The 14,234-nt window shown below is 44.5% G+C and overlaps 1 protein-coding gene across 1 annotated transcript in view; it reads right to left on the reverse strand.

The window, feature by feature from the left end:
• Positions 1-4,826, reverse strand: part of LOC102266843 (general transcription factor II-I repeat domain-containing protein 2) — a 46,735-nt gene extending 41,909 nt beyond the window's left edge. The window contains 1 exon segment of the mRNA XM_005892858.2: positions 4,558-4,826. The gene's annotated coding sequence lies outside the window, so the exon portion shown is untranslated.
• Positions 4,827-14,234: the final 9,408 nt, after the last annotated feature.

Genomic DNA, 14,234 nt, shown 5'->3' on the forward strand with positions numbered 1-14,234 from the left:
CAAGCCTTCTCTTGGCTGGTCACTTAGCAACGACCGGAGCCCTCAATGCCACAGTTTGGTGACTCTCCTGTCGATGGCATGAATTCTGGATTCATCGTGACCTTGCTGTGATCTCTTGCTAAGTCCCTCAGAGCCAGTTTTCCCTGCAGTGTTGACATGGATCATTGTTGCCACCATTAATTATCCAATGATGTAGTGAGGGGCCATAATGTATGAAAAATACACATTTTAAAATAATATAATCAGACTTGATGTTGTGAGATGCTCACACTGACAGCTACCAGAGATGAGCCCACTTAAAGGACTGGCGTATTCCAGGCTCTTATTTTACGCTCGCATCCAATCTGTAATTACACCACAAAAATCTCTGAGAGGACTGTGATGCCAAAAGTTTAACAGAGAATAAAATAATAGGCAGAATGAAACTAGTTGGAACTCAAAAAAGATCTTATCAGTGGGCATCAATGGTAGTAATTTAAAAAAATGAATGTTTTGTAATTTAATTTTTTTTGTAATTTAATTTTAAAAATGAATGTTTTGTAATTATCGCCTACTTGCACCCTTTACTTAACAACAAATGGAGGCAGGAACTTTGTCTTTTATACTTTATGCTTTAGAACACATCATGCGTTAATAGCACATCAAAACTAATGAACCATGATTAGCTAATTTTGTGGTTTCTCACCTTGAGAACACTGAGGAAAAAAAAAGAAATCACTGCATTCTAATAAAGTAAAAGTCCTAGACAATGAGAGCTAGTACCACGGAGTTCAAGCCCCCAAAGCCAATATAGTGGTTGAAATTCAAAGCACTGGGAATGTTCATTTAGATCACAGATTTTACACTGTGCTTAACTTTTTGCCTTTTTAAAACTGGAGATGTACACTAAAACAACTCTCAAATCTCTTAGCTCTCCCAGAAGCCTTTGAAGACTTTCCTTTTCAATGTTATGTTTTACTAATGAAAAACGAACATCAAAACCAGACTGCCTCCTATTTTGGCAAATAGTTGTACTGGAACACAGCCACACTCACTGGTTTATGTCTTGTCCACTGACTGTTTTTCCGCAAAGGCAGGGTTGCAGGTGACAGAGACCACGTGCCCTCAGAGCTGGAAATATTTATTATCTGACCCCTTGCAAAAAAAAGTTTGCCCATCCCTGTTCTAGATTTCATTTCTACCACTTATAATTTTCATCATTTGGAATAGCATCCACTCCATTTATCAAAACTCTGAAATCCTGAAACAGACGTCTGCTTTGCTTTTTAAGCTGTTTCCAGATTTTTCTTTTCAAAGGTTAATTTTTTCAGGTCCCTGAGGCCTTGATTGTATTTAGCAAGTTCCTAAAGTGCCACCTTCTCCTGGGTCTACAGTAAACGGAAACTGCAAACCCAAGTGTACCTATTCACCATTCAACAGCAATGTACTGAAGTGGTCAAGAGGTACAAACTCCCAGTTATAAAATCAGTAAGTTCTGAGGATGTAACAGACAGCTTGGTGACAATAGTTAATAATGCGTGCACGTGTGCTCAGTCGTGTCTGACTCTTTGAGACCCCATGGACTGTAGCCTGCCACGTTCCTCTGTCCATGCGATTTCCCAGGCAAGAATCCAGGAGTGGATTGCCATTTCCTTCCACAGAGGATCTGCCTGACCCAAAGATCGAACGCACATCTCCTGCATCAGCAGGTGAATTCTTTACCACTGAGCCACCTGGGAAGCCCATAGCGAACAATACTGTACTGTATTTTGAAAGTGGCTGAGAGAATCGATCTTACCACAAGATAAAAAAATTGTAAGTATGTGATGTGATGGATGTTCACCAGTCATTTCACAATATATACATATGTCAAATCACTATGTTGTACTCCTGAAACTAATAGAAAGTTATATGTCAATTATATCTCAATCTGGGGAAAATATTCTAAAAAAAAGAATAATAACAAATTTCAAGACAACAAGGACTCTTCTGGAAGGATCAAGGAGTACGGAAAAGAACTAGAAATATAACATATTTTCAATGACAAAAAAATGAAAAAAAAAAAACAACCAAACTAGTTAAAATTAAATGCTTAACAAATAGTCAAGTGCTTCAGCTTAGCCGAACACATGCTTGAAAGTTTTTAAAATGTAATGCACACCAGCTGTATGAAAACATATACTGCTGACAGGAAGGACAGGGGGAAACAAAAGTGAATAAAATCCACACCCTGTGCTCTGGAGTGAGACACAGCAGCAAAGACACAGCAGAATAGCAGGTGATAAAGGCAAAATGGGAGCCAGATGCCCCTGAGTCTCCTCCTCTAGGCTGCTGAGTCAACAATGTCCGGGATGACAATGAAAGCACGTGAGCAAGTTCTAAAGCCTGAGAAAAAGCAAAGAGACCATCCAGGCTGCAGGTGTGGGCAAAGACCCAGAGCTCTGGGCAGCAAACCCTAGGGCTAAATAACAGGAAGGCAGGAAGAACAGGGACCCACTGCAAATGGACTGACACCTGCGGCTGCCTGGTGCCAAGCCCTGTGTCCTCTGAAGGCAAGGTGGCCGGTCACGCAGACCAAACCTTCCTCTCCAAATGTAAGAAGGGAGAAGAACCTGCTCAGTTCTTCACTTGGAGCTGTGAGCAATACCCAGTTTCCCAATTCCCAATCTTGTATCTACATATCTGCAGCAGGAAACTAAAAGGTGACATTTTTGGCCCAGCAATTCCACTCCTTGGCAGGTACTCAAGAGTTGAAAACAAACGTCCACACACACACAAACGTGAACATGGCTGTTCACTGCAATATTCATAATAGCCAAACCGTGGAAAAAATTTAAAAAATTCATCATTTGACAGAAAATGAAAATGTGGTATACCCATACAATGGATTATTAGTCAGCCATAAGAAGGAATGAATGAATGAAGCCAGATCCCAAAGGTCCTTTGATGATTCTGTGCTTAGGAATAATCTGGAACAAGAACTATTTGGAATATCAGAGACATAGGGACAGAATGAATATTGGCAGTGTCCACGGCTGGGGTGGGAAAGGGGAACGACTGTCTTAATGGATCCGGCATTTCTTTTGGGGGTGATGAAAATGTAAGGTCCGTCTAGTCAAGGCTATGGTTTTTCCTGTGGTCATGTATGGATGTGAGAGTTGGACTATGAAGAAAGCTGAGCACTGAAGAATTAATGTTTTTGAACTGTGGTGTTGGAGAAGACCCTTGAGAGTCCCTTGGACTGCAAGGAGATCCAACCAGTCCATTCTAAAGGAGATCAGTCCTGGGTGTTCACTGGAAGGACTGATGCTGAGGCTGAAACTCCAATACTTTGGCCACCTCATGCGAAGAGTTGACTCATTGGAAAAGACCCTGATGCTGGGAGGGACTGGGGGCAGGAGGAGAAGGGGATGACAGAGGATGAGATGGCTGGATGGCATCCCCACTCGATGGACATGAGTTTGGGTAAACTCCAGGAGTTGGTGATGGACAGGGAGGCCTGGCATGCTGCGATTCATGGGGTCCCAAAGAGTCGGACACGGCTGAGCGACTGAACTGAACTGAAATGTTCTGCAATTAGTGGTGATGGCTGCATAACTGTGAATGAACAATAATCACTTAACTATACGGGGCTTTCCAGGTGGTGCTAGTGGTCAAGAACCCGCCTAGGAGGCCAAGAGCCATGGGTTCGATCCCTGGGTCAGGCAGATCTCCTGGAGATGGCAACCCACTCCAGTATTCTTGCCTGGGAAATCCCACGGACAGCGAAGCCTGGCGGGCTGCACTGGGTCGTTGAGTCGACACGACTGAAGCGATTTAGCACCTTACACACACTAAACTACACACTTTTAAAGGTGAATTTCATGGAGTGTCAATAAAGCTGCTATTAAACATCAAGCCTTGGGTTTTAAGGACGGGGAAAACAGCCCTCCAAGGCTTTTTTCTCCTTTACGTCTAAATCATAACCGTGATGGAGTGTAGTTCAGGACCAGAGACTCTTCTTCCGGCCTCTGGATTGGTTTTCTGCTCACAAGCCGGCCGCGGGTGACCAACCCACTGACCACACCCACGACAAAACCCACGTCGCGCGGCACTCGTCAACGCGCGCGACAGGAGGCAAGGGATCGGGACGCCTCCGCCGGGGAGCTGGACGCAGTTACCAGGCAACAGCGGCTAACCTGCCCCCACCACCTAACCAATCACGCACTTCCACACGCAGCGCATGCGTACGACCGCCGGAGCGTGACCTCCGGCACATCAGGCCCTAGCGTCCAGACCGGCAAGCACCCGCCCCCACCGCCACCGCTCAGCCAATCAGAAGGGAGAGGGATGCGCGTTCCGTGCGTGCGACCGTTGCCCCCGTGCCTGGGCTTCCCCGCCCCACCCCCACTCCTTGGGCCCTGCCCGCCGGGAACCGGTTCGGGAGGCCCGTCGGGCCGCCTGAGGAGGGGGCGCTCGCAGCGCGCGCCTGGGCGGGTAGCTTCCCCAGGCTTCCCCTCCGCCAGGTCTTCGGGACGAGAAAGTTCCAAGCAAAGCACCCGCTCTTAATGGCGGCTGCGGCGGGGGCGGGATACGCACCTGAGGTCCCCGCCGGCGGGCAGCGCCCGGCCGGCCGCGGGGTCTGAGGGCTGGGCCACCTGGAAGTGCCTGGGGCCGAGTGCGGTCTGCAGCGACCGTCTGGAGGCGAGGGCTCGACGTTGTGGGCGGCGGCCGGAGCCCTGCTCTCCACTATCCCTCCTTTTTCTTTCTTTCTTTTCCTTTTTTTTTTTTTTTGGCTTCCTGGAAGGCAGCCTGGACTCGTGTGTCCGCAGCGCCCCAAGTGGGAGTTGCCGTTTCCGGTGCCGTGGAATCCACTTCAGCTGCACATTGAGTTTGTTGGAAGTCCCTTAGTCCCGCGCTGTTCAAGGCCAGACGTGCTTGTCCATCTGTCTTTGTTGAGTGTCCGCACGTGTCGCCCCCGTCGACCCCGACACCGCCTCCAAACGTGGACGTCCTTTCTTGCTCTTATTTAATTTTACACTTGTTCGCATGATTGCAGTTGGTAGCTTTAAGCGGTGAGGTCACAGCTCCGGTGACCTGTGAATCTGCCTTAAAGCCATTGAGTTACATTGTAATACTGTTAACAGTTGTGTCCTGACCTTTTGATGGGACCCAGTGACATTACTGGACTTCCCTGGTGGCTCAGAGATTAAAGCGTCTGCCTGCAATTCCGGAGACATGGGTTCGAAACCTGGGTTGGGAAGATCCCCTGGAGGAGGAAATGGCAACCCACTCCAGTATTCTTGGTTGGAGAAACTTATGGACGGAGGAGCCTGGTGGGCTACAGTCCACGGGGTCTTAAGAGTCGGACACGACTGAGTGACCTCACTCACTCACTCAATGACATTACTGAGGAGTCGAGAGCTGTCCTCCTGATGGTGCTGGTTCTCCAGCAAATAGTCAAGCATTGCTTTAGTGCTGTTTAATCAAAGTCCGTTACATTTTTATTTTAAATATGTCAAAAGGAGAGTTGCTGCTGTTGTCAGTCGCTAAGTCGTGTCCGACTCTTAAGACCCCACGGACTGCAAAAGAATAGGGTAATAGAAACCTTTTACCCGTTGCTCAGATTTACGTAGCATGCCTTATTTTAAAGGACTGCTACTGCTAAGTCACTTCAGTCGTGTCCGACTCTGTGGGACCCCACTCCAGTACTCTTGCCTGCAAAATCCCACGGACGGAGGAGCCTGGTAGGCTGCAGTCCATGGGGTCTCTAAGAGTTGGACACGACTGAGCGACTTCACTTTCACTTTTCACTTTCATGCATTGGAGAAGGAAATGGCAATCCACTCCAGTGTTGTTGCCTGGAGAATCCCAGGGATGAGGGATCCTCATGGGCTGCCATATATGGGGTCGCACAGAGTTGGACACGACTGAAGCGACTTAGCAGCAGCAGCAGCAGCAAGTGTATTGAGCATTACTTTACTAGTGTGTGAGATGAGTGCAATTGTGGGGTGGTTTGAGCATTCTTTGGCATTGCCTTTAGGATTGGAATGAAAACTGACCTTTTCCAGTCCTGTGGCCACGGCTGAGTTTTCCAAATTTGCTGGCATATTGAGTGCAGCACTTTCACAGCATCATCTTTCAGGATTTGAAATAGTGAACCATGAACTTCCAGATGTTCAAGCTGGTTTTAGAAAAGGCAGAGGAACCAGAGATCAAATTGCCAACATCCGCTGGATCATAGTAAAAGCAAGAGAGTTCCAGAAAAAACATGTATTTCTGCTTTATCGACAATGCCAAAGCCTTTGACTGTGTGGATCACAATAAACTGGAAAATTCTGAAAGAGATGGGAATAGCAGACCACCTGACCTGCCTCTTGAGAAACCTATATGTAGGTCAGGAAGCAACAGTTAGAACTGGACGTGGAACAACAGACTGGTTCCAAATAGGAGAAGGAATACGTCAAGGCTGTGTATTGTCACCCTACTTATTTAACTTATATGCAGAGTACATCATGAGAAATGCTGGGCTGGAAGAAGCATAAGCTGGAATCAAGATTGCGGGGAGAAATATCAATAACCTCAGATATGCAGATGACACTACCCTTATGGCCGAAAGTGAAGAGGAACTAAAAAGCCTCTTGATGAAAGTGAAAAGAGGAGAGTGAAAAAGTTGGCTTAAAGCTCAACATTCAGAAAACGAAGATCATGGCATCTGGTCCCATCACTTCATGGGAAATAGATGGGGAAACAGTGGAAACAGAGTCAGACTTTATTTTTCTGGGCTCCAAAATCACTGCAGATGGTGATTGCAGCCATGAAATTAAAAGACGCTTACTCCTTGGAAGGAAAGTTATGACCAATGTGATAGCATATTAAAAAGCAGAGACATTACTTTGCCAACAGAGGTCCGTCTAGTCAAGGCTGTGGTTTTTCCTGTGGTCATGTATGGATGTGAGAGTTGGACTGTGAAGAAAGCTGAGCACTGAAGAATTGATGCTTTTGAACTGTGGTGTTGGAGAAGACTCTTGAGAGTCCCTTGGACTGCAAGGAAATCCAACCAATCCGTCCTAAAGGAGGAGACCAGTCCTGGGTGTTCATTGGAAAGACTGATGCTGAGGCTGAAACTCCAGTACTTTGGCCACCTCATGCGAAGAGTTGACTCATTGGAAAAGACGCTGATGCTGGGAGGGATTGGGGGCAGGAGGAAAAGGGGACGACAGAGGATGAGATGGCTGGATGGCATCACCGATTCGATGCACATGAGTTTGAGTAGACTCCGGGAGTTGGTGATGGACAGGGAGGCCTGGCGTGCTGCGATTAGCTGAGCTGGTACCTGCTTTATGATATTTTTAAAAGCGATGTTTGAAAATCCTCGTGGTATGTTGAGTCTTCATTATTCAGAAGAGTCATGGCCTGTAAAGTCTTAGCAAACAGGATTCTGCCAGCCTCTTCACATTTTTGCTGCTACTGCTGCTGCTAAGTCACTTCAGTCGTGTCTGACTCTGTATGACCCCATAGATGGCAGCCCACCAGGCTCCCCAGTCCCTGGGATTCTCCAGGCAAAAACACTGGAGTGGATTGCCATTTCCTTCTCCAATGCATGAAAGTGAAAAGTGAAAGTGAAGTCGCTCAGTCGTGTCCAACTCTTAGCGACCTCATGGACTGCAGCCTACCAGGCTCCTCCGTCCATGGGATTTTCCAGGCAAGAGTACTGGAGTGGGTGCCATCTCCTTGTCCGCCCATACATCCTAACCCACCCCAATTGTGTATTCTTTGAAAGCTGGGATCTGTTCACGTCTCTCCCCCATTCACATTGTCTGTGGCTCCGTATCACCTGTAAAGTCCCAGTTTCCTTCCATGTTCCTACTGTTCCTTTTCTTTTTTGGCTACCCCATGAGGCATGCAGGATCTTAGCTCCCTGAGAGAGAGTGACACTATTAAACATAACTTTGTTTTTTGTGTGTGTCTATTTAAAGACACCGTATTTCATGTATTTTGTAGATTCATTACTTGAACTCAACAGTGTTGTGAAGGAAGGAAGCTTAGCTAACACAAAGTGTTTTCTACCTAATGCTCATTGCTGTCTTCAGTGCTTACAGTTTGAGGACCATTTTAAATAGCAAAGTCATAAAAAAAAAAAAAAAAATGTGGAAAGTGTGGCATTAAATAGACCAGGAAAATGACACATTTACAGTGTAAGACCTGGTGCCGCCCTATTCTACCTCAGCCTGGAACGGGTGTGGCAGACAAAACAACTTCCCAAATCTGGAGCTAGTGAATAATAATGATTGATTTAAAACTTAACCTGTATATCAAGAGCTTCAGGCTTCCCTGGTGGCTCAGTGATAAAGAATCTGCCTGCAATACAGGAGATGTGGGTTTAGTCCCTGGATTGGGAAGATCCCCTGGAAAAGGAAATGGCAACCTGCTCCAGTACTCTTGCTTGGAGAATTCCATGGACAGAGGAGCCTGGCGGGCTACAGTCCATGGGGTGGCAAAATAGTCAGGCATGACTTAGTGACTCAACAACAACAATATGTAGAAAAGAAATGGAAATTTAGCTAAAATAAATAAGACATTTGTTTTAAAATTATTGTTTATTTAATCTTTATCTCATTATTTAAATAATTTCCTTGTATATTTCATAAACTTCATATTAGTATCAGTTCAGTCACTCAGTCGTGTCTGACTCTTTGTGACCCCATGAACTGCAGCACACCAGGCCTCCCTGTCCATCACCAACTCCCGGAGTCCACCGAAACCCATGTCCATTGAGTCAGTGATGCCATCCAAGCATCTCATCCTCTGTCGTCCCCTTCTCCTCCTGCCCTCAATCTTTGCCAGCATCACGATCTTTTCAGATGAGTCAGCTCTTTGCATCAGGTAGCCAAAGTATTGGAGTTTCAGCCTCAACATCAGTCCTTCCAATGAACACCCAGGACTGATCTCCTTTAGGATGGACTGGTTGGATCTCCTTGCAGTCTAAGGAACTCTCAAGAGTCTTCTCTAACACCACAGTTCAAAAGCATCAGTTCTTTGGCTCTCAGCTTTCTTTGTAGTTCAACTCTCACATCCATACATGACTACTGGAAAAACCATAGCCTTGACTAGATGGACCTTTGTTGACAAAGTAATGTCTCTGCTTTTTAATATGCTGTCTAGGTTGATCATAACTTTCATATGCAAATAACTTGTATATATTTTCTCATGCTTACCAATTTTTCCCATAGGGATGCATAATCAAAATAATTTGAAGACTAATGCCCTAAAAAGTTGAAAGTACCCTTTTCTTAGAAAATTGAAAGAAGAATTTATCCCCAAGTAGTGAGCTGAATTCATCAAGCAGATGGCTGAAACCAATGGAAATATTAAAGTATACCACATTTATGTGACACGGGAAGACTCAAGATTGTAAAAATGCCATTTCTTCTAGTTAATTTCTCTAAATTAGCTCATGAATTTAATGCAACTCCAATAAAAAAAATCCCAGTGGGATTTTTTTAATGCAACTTGGCAAGATGATTTTAAAATTTATATGAGAGTAAATGTTATGAATAGCAAAGGCAATTTTGTAAAAGAACAAAGAAGAGGGATTTGATTGAATAAAAGAACATATTGTAAAACTGTAGCAGGTGAAACATTGTCATGTTAGTTGAGAATAAATCAGTAGAAACAAAAATTGAGTTCAGAAGTTGACCAGTGTATAAGGAGATTTATCATATGTTATAAATGGCATTTCAGATCTTCAGATAAAGTCTGTTAATAGCCAATAATTTGGGGACAGTGAGATATCTGTTTGAAAGAAGAATTATACAGTCTGGTCTCACACCACTCATAAAAATCAACTCAATACAAGTGTTACATTAAGAGCTTTACAAATATTACATAATATCCTTATTTTCTTGGGTAGTACTTTTCCTAAACAAGACATAGAAAGCAAAAGCTCGAAATGATAAATTTAGTAAAACTAACTATAAGAGAATGAAATTGTATAGGACAAAAGACACCATAAATTAAAAAAATAAAAATTTTCAACACATTTCAACACATAACAATTTCTATGTTATATATCAATCATTTCTATAAATTGGTAAGACAAACAACCCAATAGAAATGTCTCCAAGAATATGAATAGACGATTCTCTGTAAAGGAAAAGCACGAAATGCTAGTAAGTGTGTTTAAACCTTCTAGAGATTACAGAAATAAAAAGTGAATCAGTAATGAAATGTGCTTTAGGTATTAGATTGACAAAAAATTGAAAAGTTTGTATCCAGGTGTTGAGTGTATGGAAAAATGAATCTACCCATATTCTATTGAAGCACAACTTTTGGAAATTGAAATCATTTATTAAATTTTCCAAATGAGTATTTTCTGTGACCCAGCAGTTTTGTTTTTCGGTATTTACCCTGGTTGGGGAGGTTGCGTGTATGTGCTCAGTCACGTGACTATTTGCCACCCCATGGACTGTAGCCAACCAGGTTCCTCTGTCCATGGAATTTTCCAGGCAAGAATACTATAGTAGGTTGCCATTTCCTCCTCTAGGGGATCTTCCCAAGCCACGGATAGAACCCTCATCTCCTACATTGCAGGATTCTTTACCTCTTGAACCACTGGGGCTTCCCATCTACCCAAGAGATACCCTCAAATAAATGCAAAAGGAACATATACAAGAATATTCACTATAATAGAAAAAACTGGAAACAACTCGAATGTCCATCAGAAGAATGGTTAAATAAGATGTAGTTCACTTACACTGATATCCAAGAGTGGAAAAGAATGGGGTAAATCCAAACACATTGTTGTGAAAGTATTTCCAATATAGTTTTGAGTGAGAAAATGAAGTTGAAGCATGAAATACATATTATCTAATTTTAAAAAAACACACATGTAGCAAAAATAAAATATTTTTCCATAGTACCATATATATGTGGTGCTGTGGTTAAATGAGTCTTTAGCCTTAGCCATGTATAGTGTTTTATTAGTTCTTCTACAAAGGTAAAAGTCATAGATTAATTGTGTAATTCAAAGTTAATAATAAAAATATATAGGACTAATTAAGTTCACTCTTTCCCTAACTGGAGAATTTCATCTATCACAAAGTAACAAAGAAATTAGGATGTCTACAGAAAGATGACATTATGAGTGGGGAGAAGATTTAGTTTGGCTAACAATTCGCAGACATTTTAACATTTGGGGGTAACTGATATTTTACTGTAGGACCGTCTATTCAGAATAGCAATTTGGACAAAAATGTAAGTCTTTGCCAGCATAAAGCCAGTATAAAAAACCACCCGGGCTTTGATAGCAAAATGTAAAAGCCCAGGTGTGACTAAATTCAGGTCTCCTTGGGCCAAACTCAACTTTCCCGCTGTTTTATCTGTGTCTTCCTTAGTGGGAGCCAGAAAATTAACGGGCAAACATTGCCACCCAGTGGCTCTGGTTCACCTTGCAGAGTATGAAATGGCGCCCTTTTGTTCCTAAATCCCAAACCAATGGTTCTGTCAGATATCCCTTAAAAGAAAAATGTTCTGGAAATTCAAAAGTCTCGTGTAGGGCTATTGATTATTTAATCCTGGCAAGTATTGTCAGCATTGTCAGTTTTGCAAAAAAACAGATATTTAAAACCCAAAAATGCACTAAATAAAAAGACAGCCCTGCGTATGAAAGAACAGTTGACAATTATATATGCATTTTATACATATGCAAGTATATCGTAACTATATTACTAATTGTGATGCTTGATTTAATATGTCAACTGAGCTGGGCTGAAGGATGCCCAGAGGTGGTTAAACATTTCTGAGTGTGCCTGTGATGGTGTTTCTGGAAGAGATGATGAGCATTTGTATGGGTGGACTGAGAACAGAAACTGGCTCTCCCCAACGTGCCTGGGCCTCAGCCGGCCCACTGACAGCCCCAGTTGAACAGAAAGGCAGAGAAGGTTGAATGTTCTTTTTCTTTCTCTCTGCCTGTTTGACCTGGGGCATTGATCTTCCCCTGCCCTCAATCTGGAACCTCCAGCATGGCTACTCTGGTTCTCAGGCCTTTGGGCTCAGACTGGAACTACACCAGAACTACAGTGGAATGACACCAGCAGTGTAGTTCTACACTCAGTCTACAACTACACCCAGGCTCCTGGGTCTCCAGCTTGCAGATGGCACATAGTGAGAATCCTGTTCCCCCTGTCGGTTTTCAGGAGAACCCGCATACAGTAATCTTTACATAGTTCTCCTTTATCAATATATGTCTCAGATTTATCAATAAAAGCAGAGATGGACACAAAGTCTTGTACACAGAGCCTCAGTTTTGGAGGTTTCAGGAGTGAGGGCAGGGAGAAGTAACGAGTAGTAGCATCCTTTCCATACAGAGGCAAGCTGCCTTTGGTCCTCTTTACCACTGGGATTGAAAAGAACCCGTTCACCAGATCAGTATTATCTGGAAGTTCCAGAAACCGTGTCGATCTGTTCTAGTAAAATACTACCCTTGACTCAAAAGCTATGATTGGATTAAGCAACTGGCTAAGTTCATAGTAGTTTACAGTTGTCTGCCATTATCCATCTGGTGTTTGCAGGAGCCAAACATGCTCTCAGGTCTACAGTTCCAACTGGGGTGCAGTGTGGCTTCTCATTTAATACTGCCTAGGTCAAGACATCCAACCGGAGAAGGCAATGGCACCCCACTCCAGTACTCTTGCCTGGAAAATCCCATGGATGGAGGAGCCTGGTAGGCTGCAGTCCATGGGGTTGCTAAGAGTCGGACACGACTGAGCGACTTCCCTTTCACTTTTCACTTTCATGCATTGGAGAAGGAAATGGCAACCCACTCCGGTGTTCTTGCCTGAAGAATCCCAGGGATGGGGGAGCCTGGTGGGCTGCCGTCTATGGGGTCGCACAGAGTTGGACACAACTGAAGCGACAGCAGCAGCAGCAGCAGGTCAAGACATCCAACCAGTCCATCCTAGAGGAGATCAGTCCTGGGTGTTCATTGGAAGGACTGATGTTGAAGCTGAAACTCTAATACTTTGGCCACTGCATGCAAAGAGTTGATTCATTGGAAAAGACCCTGATGCTGGGAGGGATTGGGGGCAGGAGGAGAAGGGGATGACAGAGGATGAGATGGCTGGATGGCATCACCGACTCGATGGATGTGAGTCTCAGTGAACTCCAGGAGTTGGTGATGGACAGGGAGGCCTGGCGTGCTGCGATTCATGGGGTGGCAAAGAGTCAGACACGACTGAGCGACTGAACTGAACTGAACTGAACTGAAGATCAGTTGGCACCCCACTCCAGTGTTCTTGCCTGGAAAATCCCAGGGACGGTGGAGCCTGATGGGCTGCCGTCTATGGGGTCGCACAGAGTCGGACACGACTGAAGTGACTTAGCAGCAGCAAGATCAGTTGGTGAAGAATCTGCCTGTAATGCAGGAGACCCTGGTTCGATTCCTGGGTCGGGAAGATGCCCTGGAGAAGGGAGCGGCTACCCACTCCAGTATTCTGGTCTGGAGAATTCCATGGACTGTATGGTACCTGGGGTCCCAAAGAGTCGGACACGACTGAGTGACTTTCACTTTCCCTAGATTAGCCGGTAAAGAATCTGCCTGCAATGCAGGAGACCAGGGTTCGATCCCCGGGTTGGGAAGATCTCCTGGAGGAGGGCATGGCAATCCACTCCAGTATTCTTGCCTGGAGAATCTCATGGACAGAGAAGCCTGGTTGGGCTACAACCCTTGGGGTCCCGTAGAGTCAGACACAACTGAGCAACTAACACACAGCTAAAATTGGGCGTCGGGACAGGCCTGTAGGTGAGGGCTTGTGTGCCTCACCATGTATCTTCAGTTATTCCAAATAGGAATAGACAAATCCCTACATCTGGGACAGGAAGATGCCTCTACCCCACCAATGGGAAGTCACCATACTTTGGAGTCCCGGCTTCTTCCAAAGGACTCTGGTTATCACAGCCCTTCCAACTTGGTTATCACAGCCTCTTCCAACTATGCCCCTTTCCCTATAAAAGCAATCCCTTCCTTGTTCTCTGGATTTGCCTGTGGTCTACCATAGGTTGTGCTCCCTGATTTGCGATTTCTCTTCCTATTCCTAAATAACCTCACTTTTGCTGGTTAAATAACTGGCTCTTACATTATTAAAGTTGACACAGGTATCACGCTTATAAAAAAAAGAGAAAAGGGAGGAAGAGGAGGGGAAAAAAAGAAATAATTTGCCCTTAGCATTTGGGACTAATTTCGGATCATGGATCATAAAGGGCTGCAAGAGATCCCA

Source organism: Bos mutus, chromosome 25, assembly GCF_027580195.1.
Source record: "Bos mutus isolate GX-2022 chromosome 25, NWIPB_WYAK_1.1, whole genome shotgun sequence".
Classification (NCBI taxonomy): Eukaryota; Metazoa; Chordata; class Mammalia; order Artiodactyla; family Bovidae; genus Bos; species Bos mutus.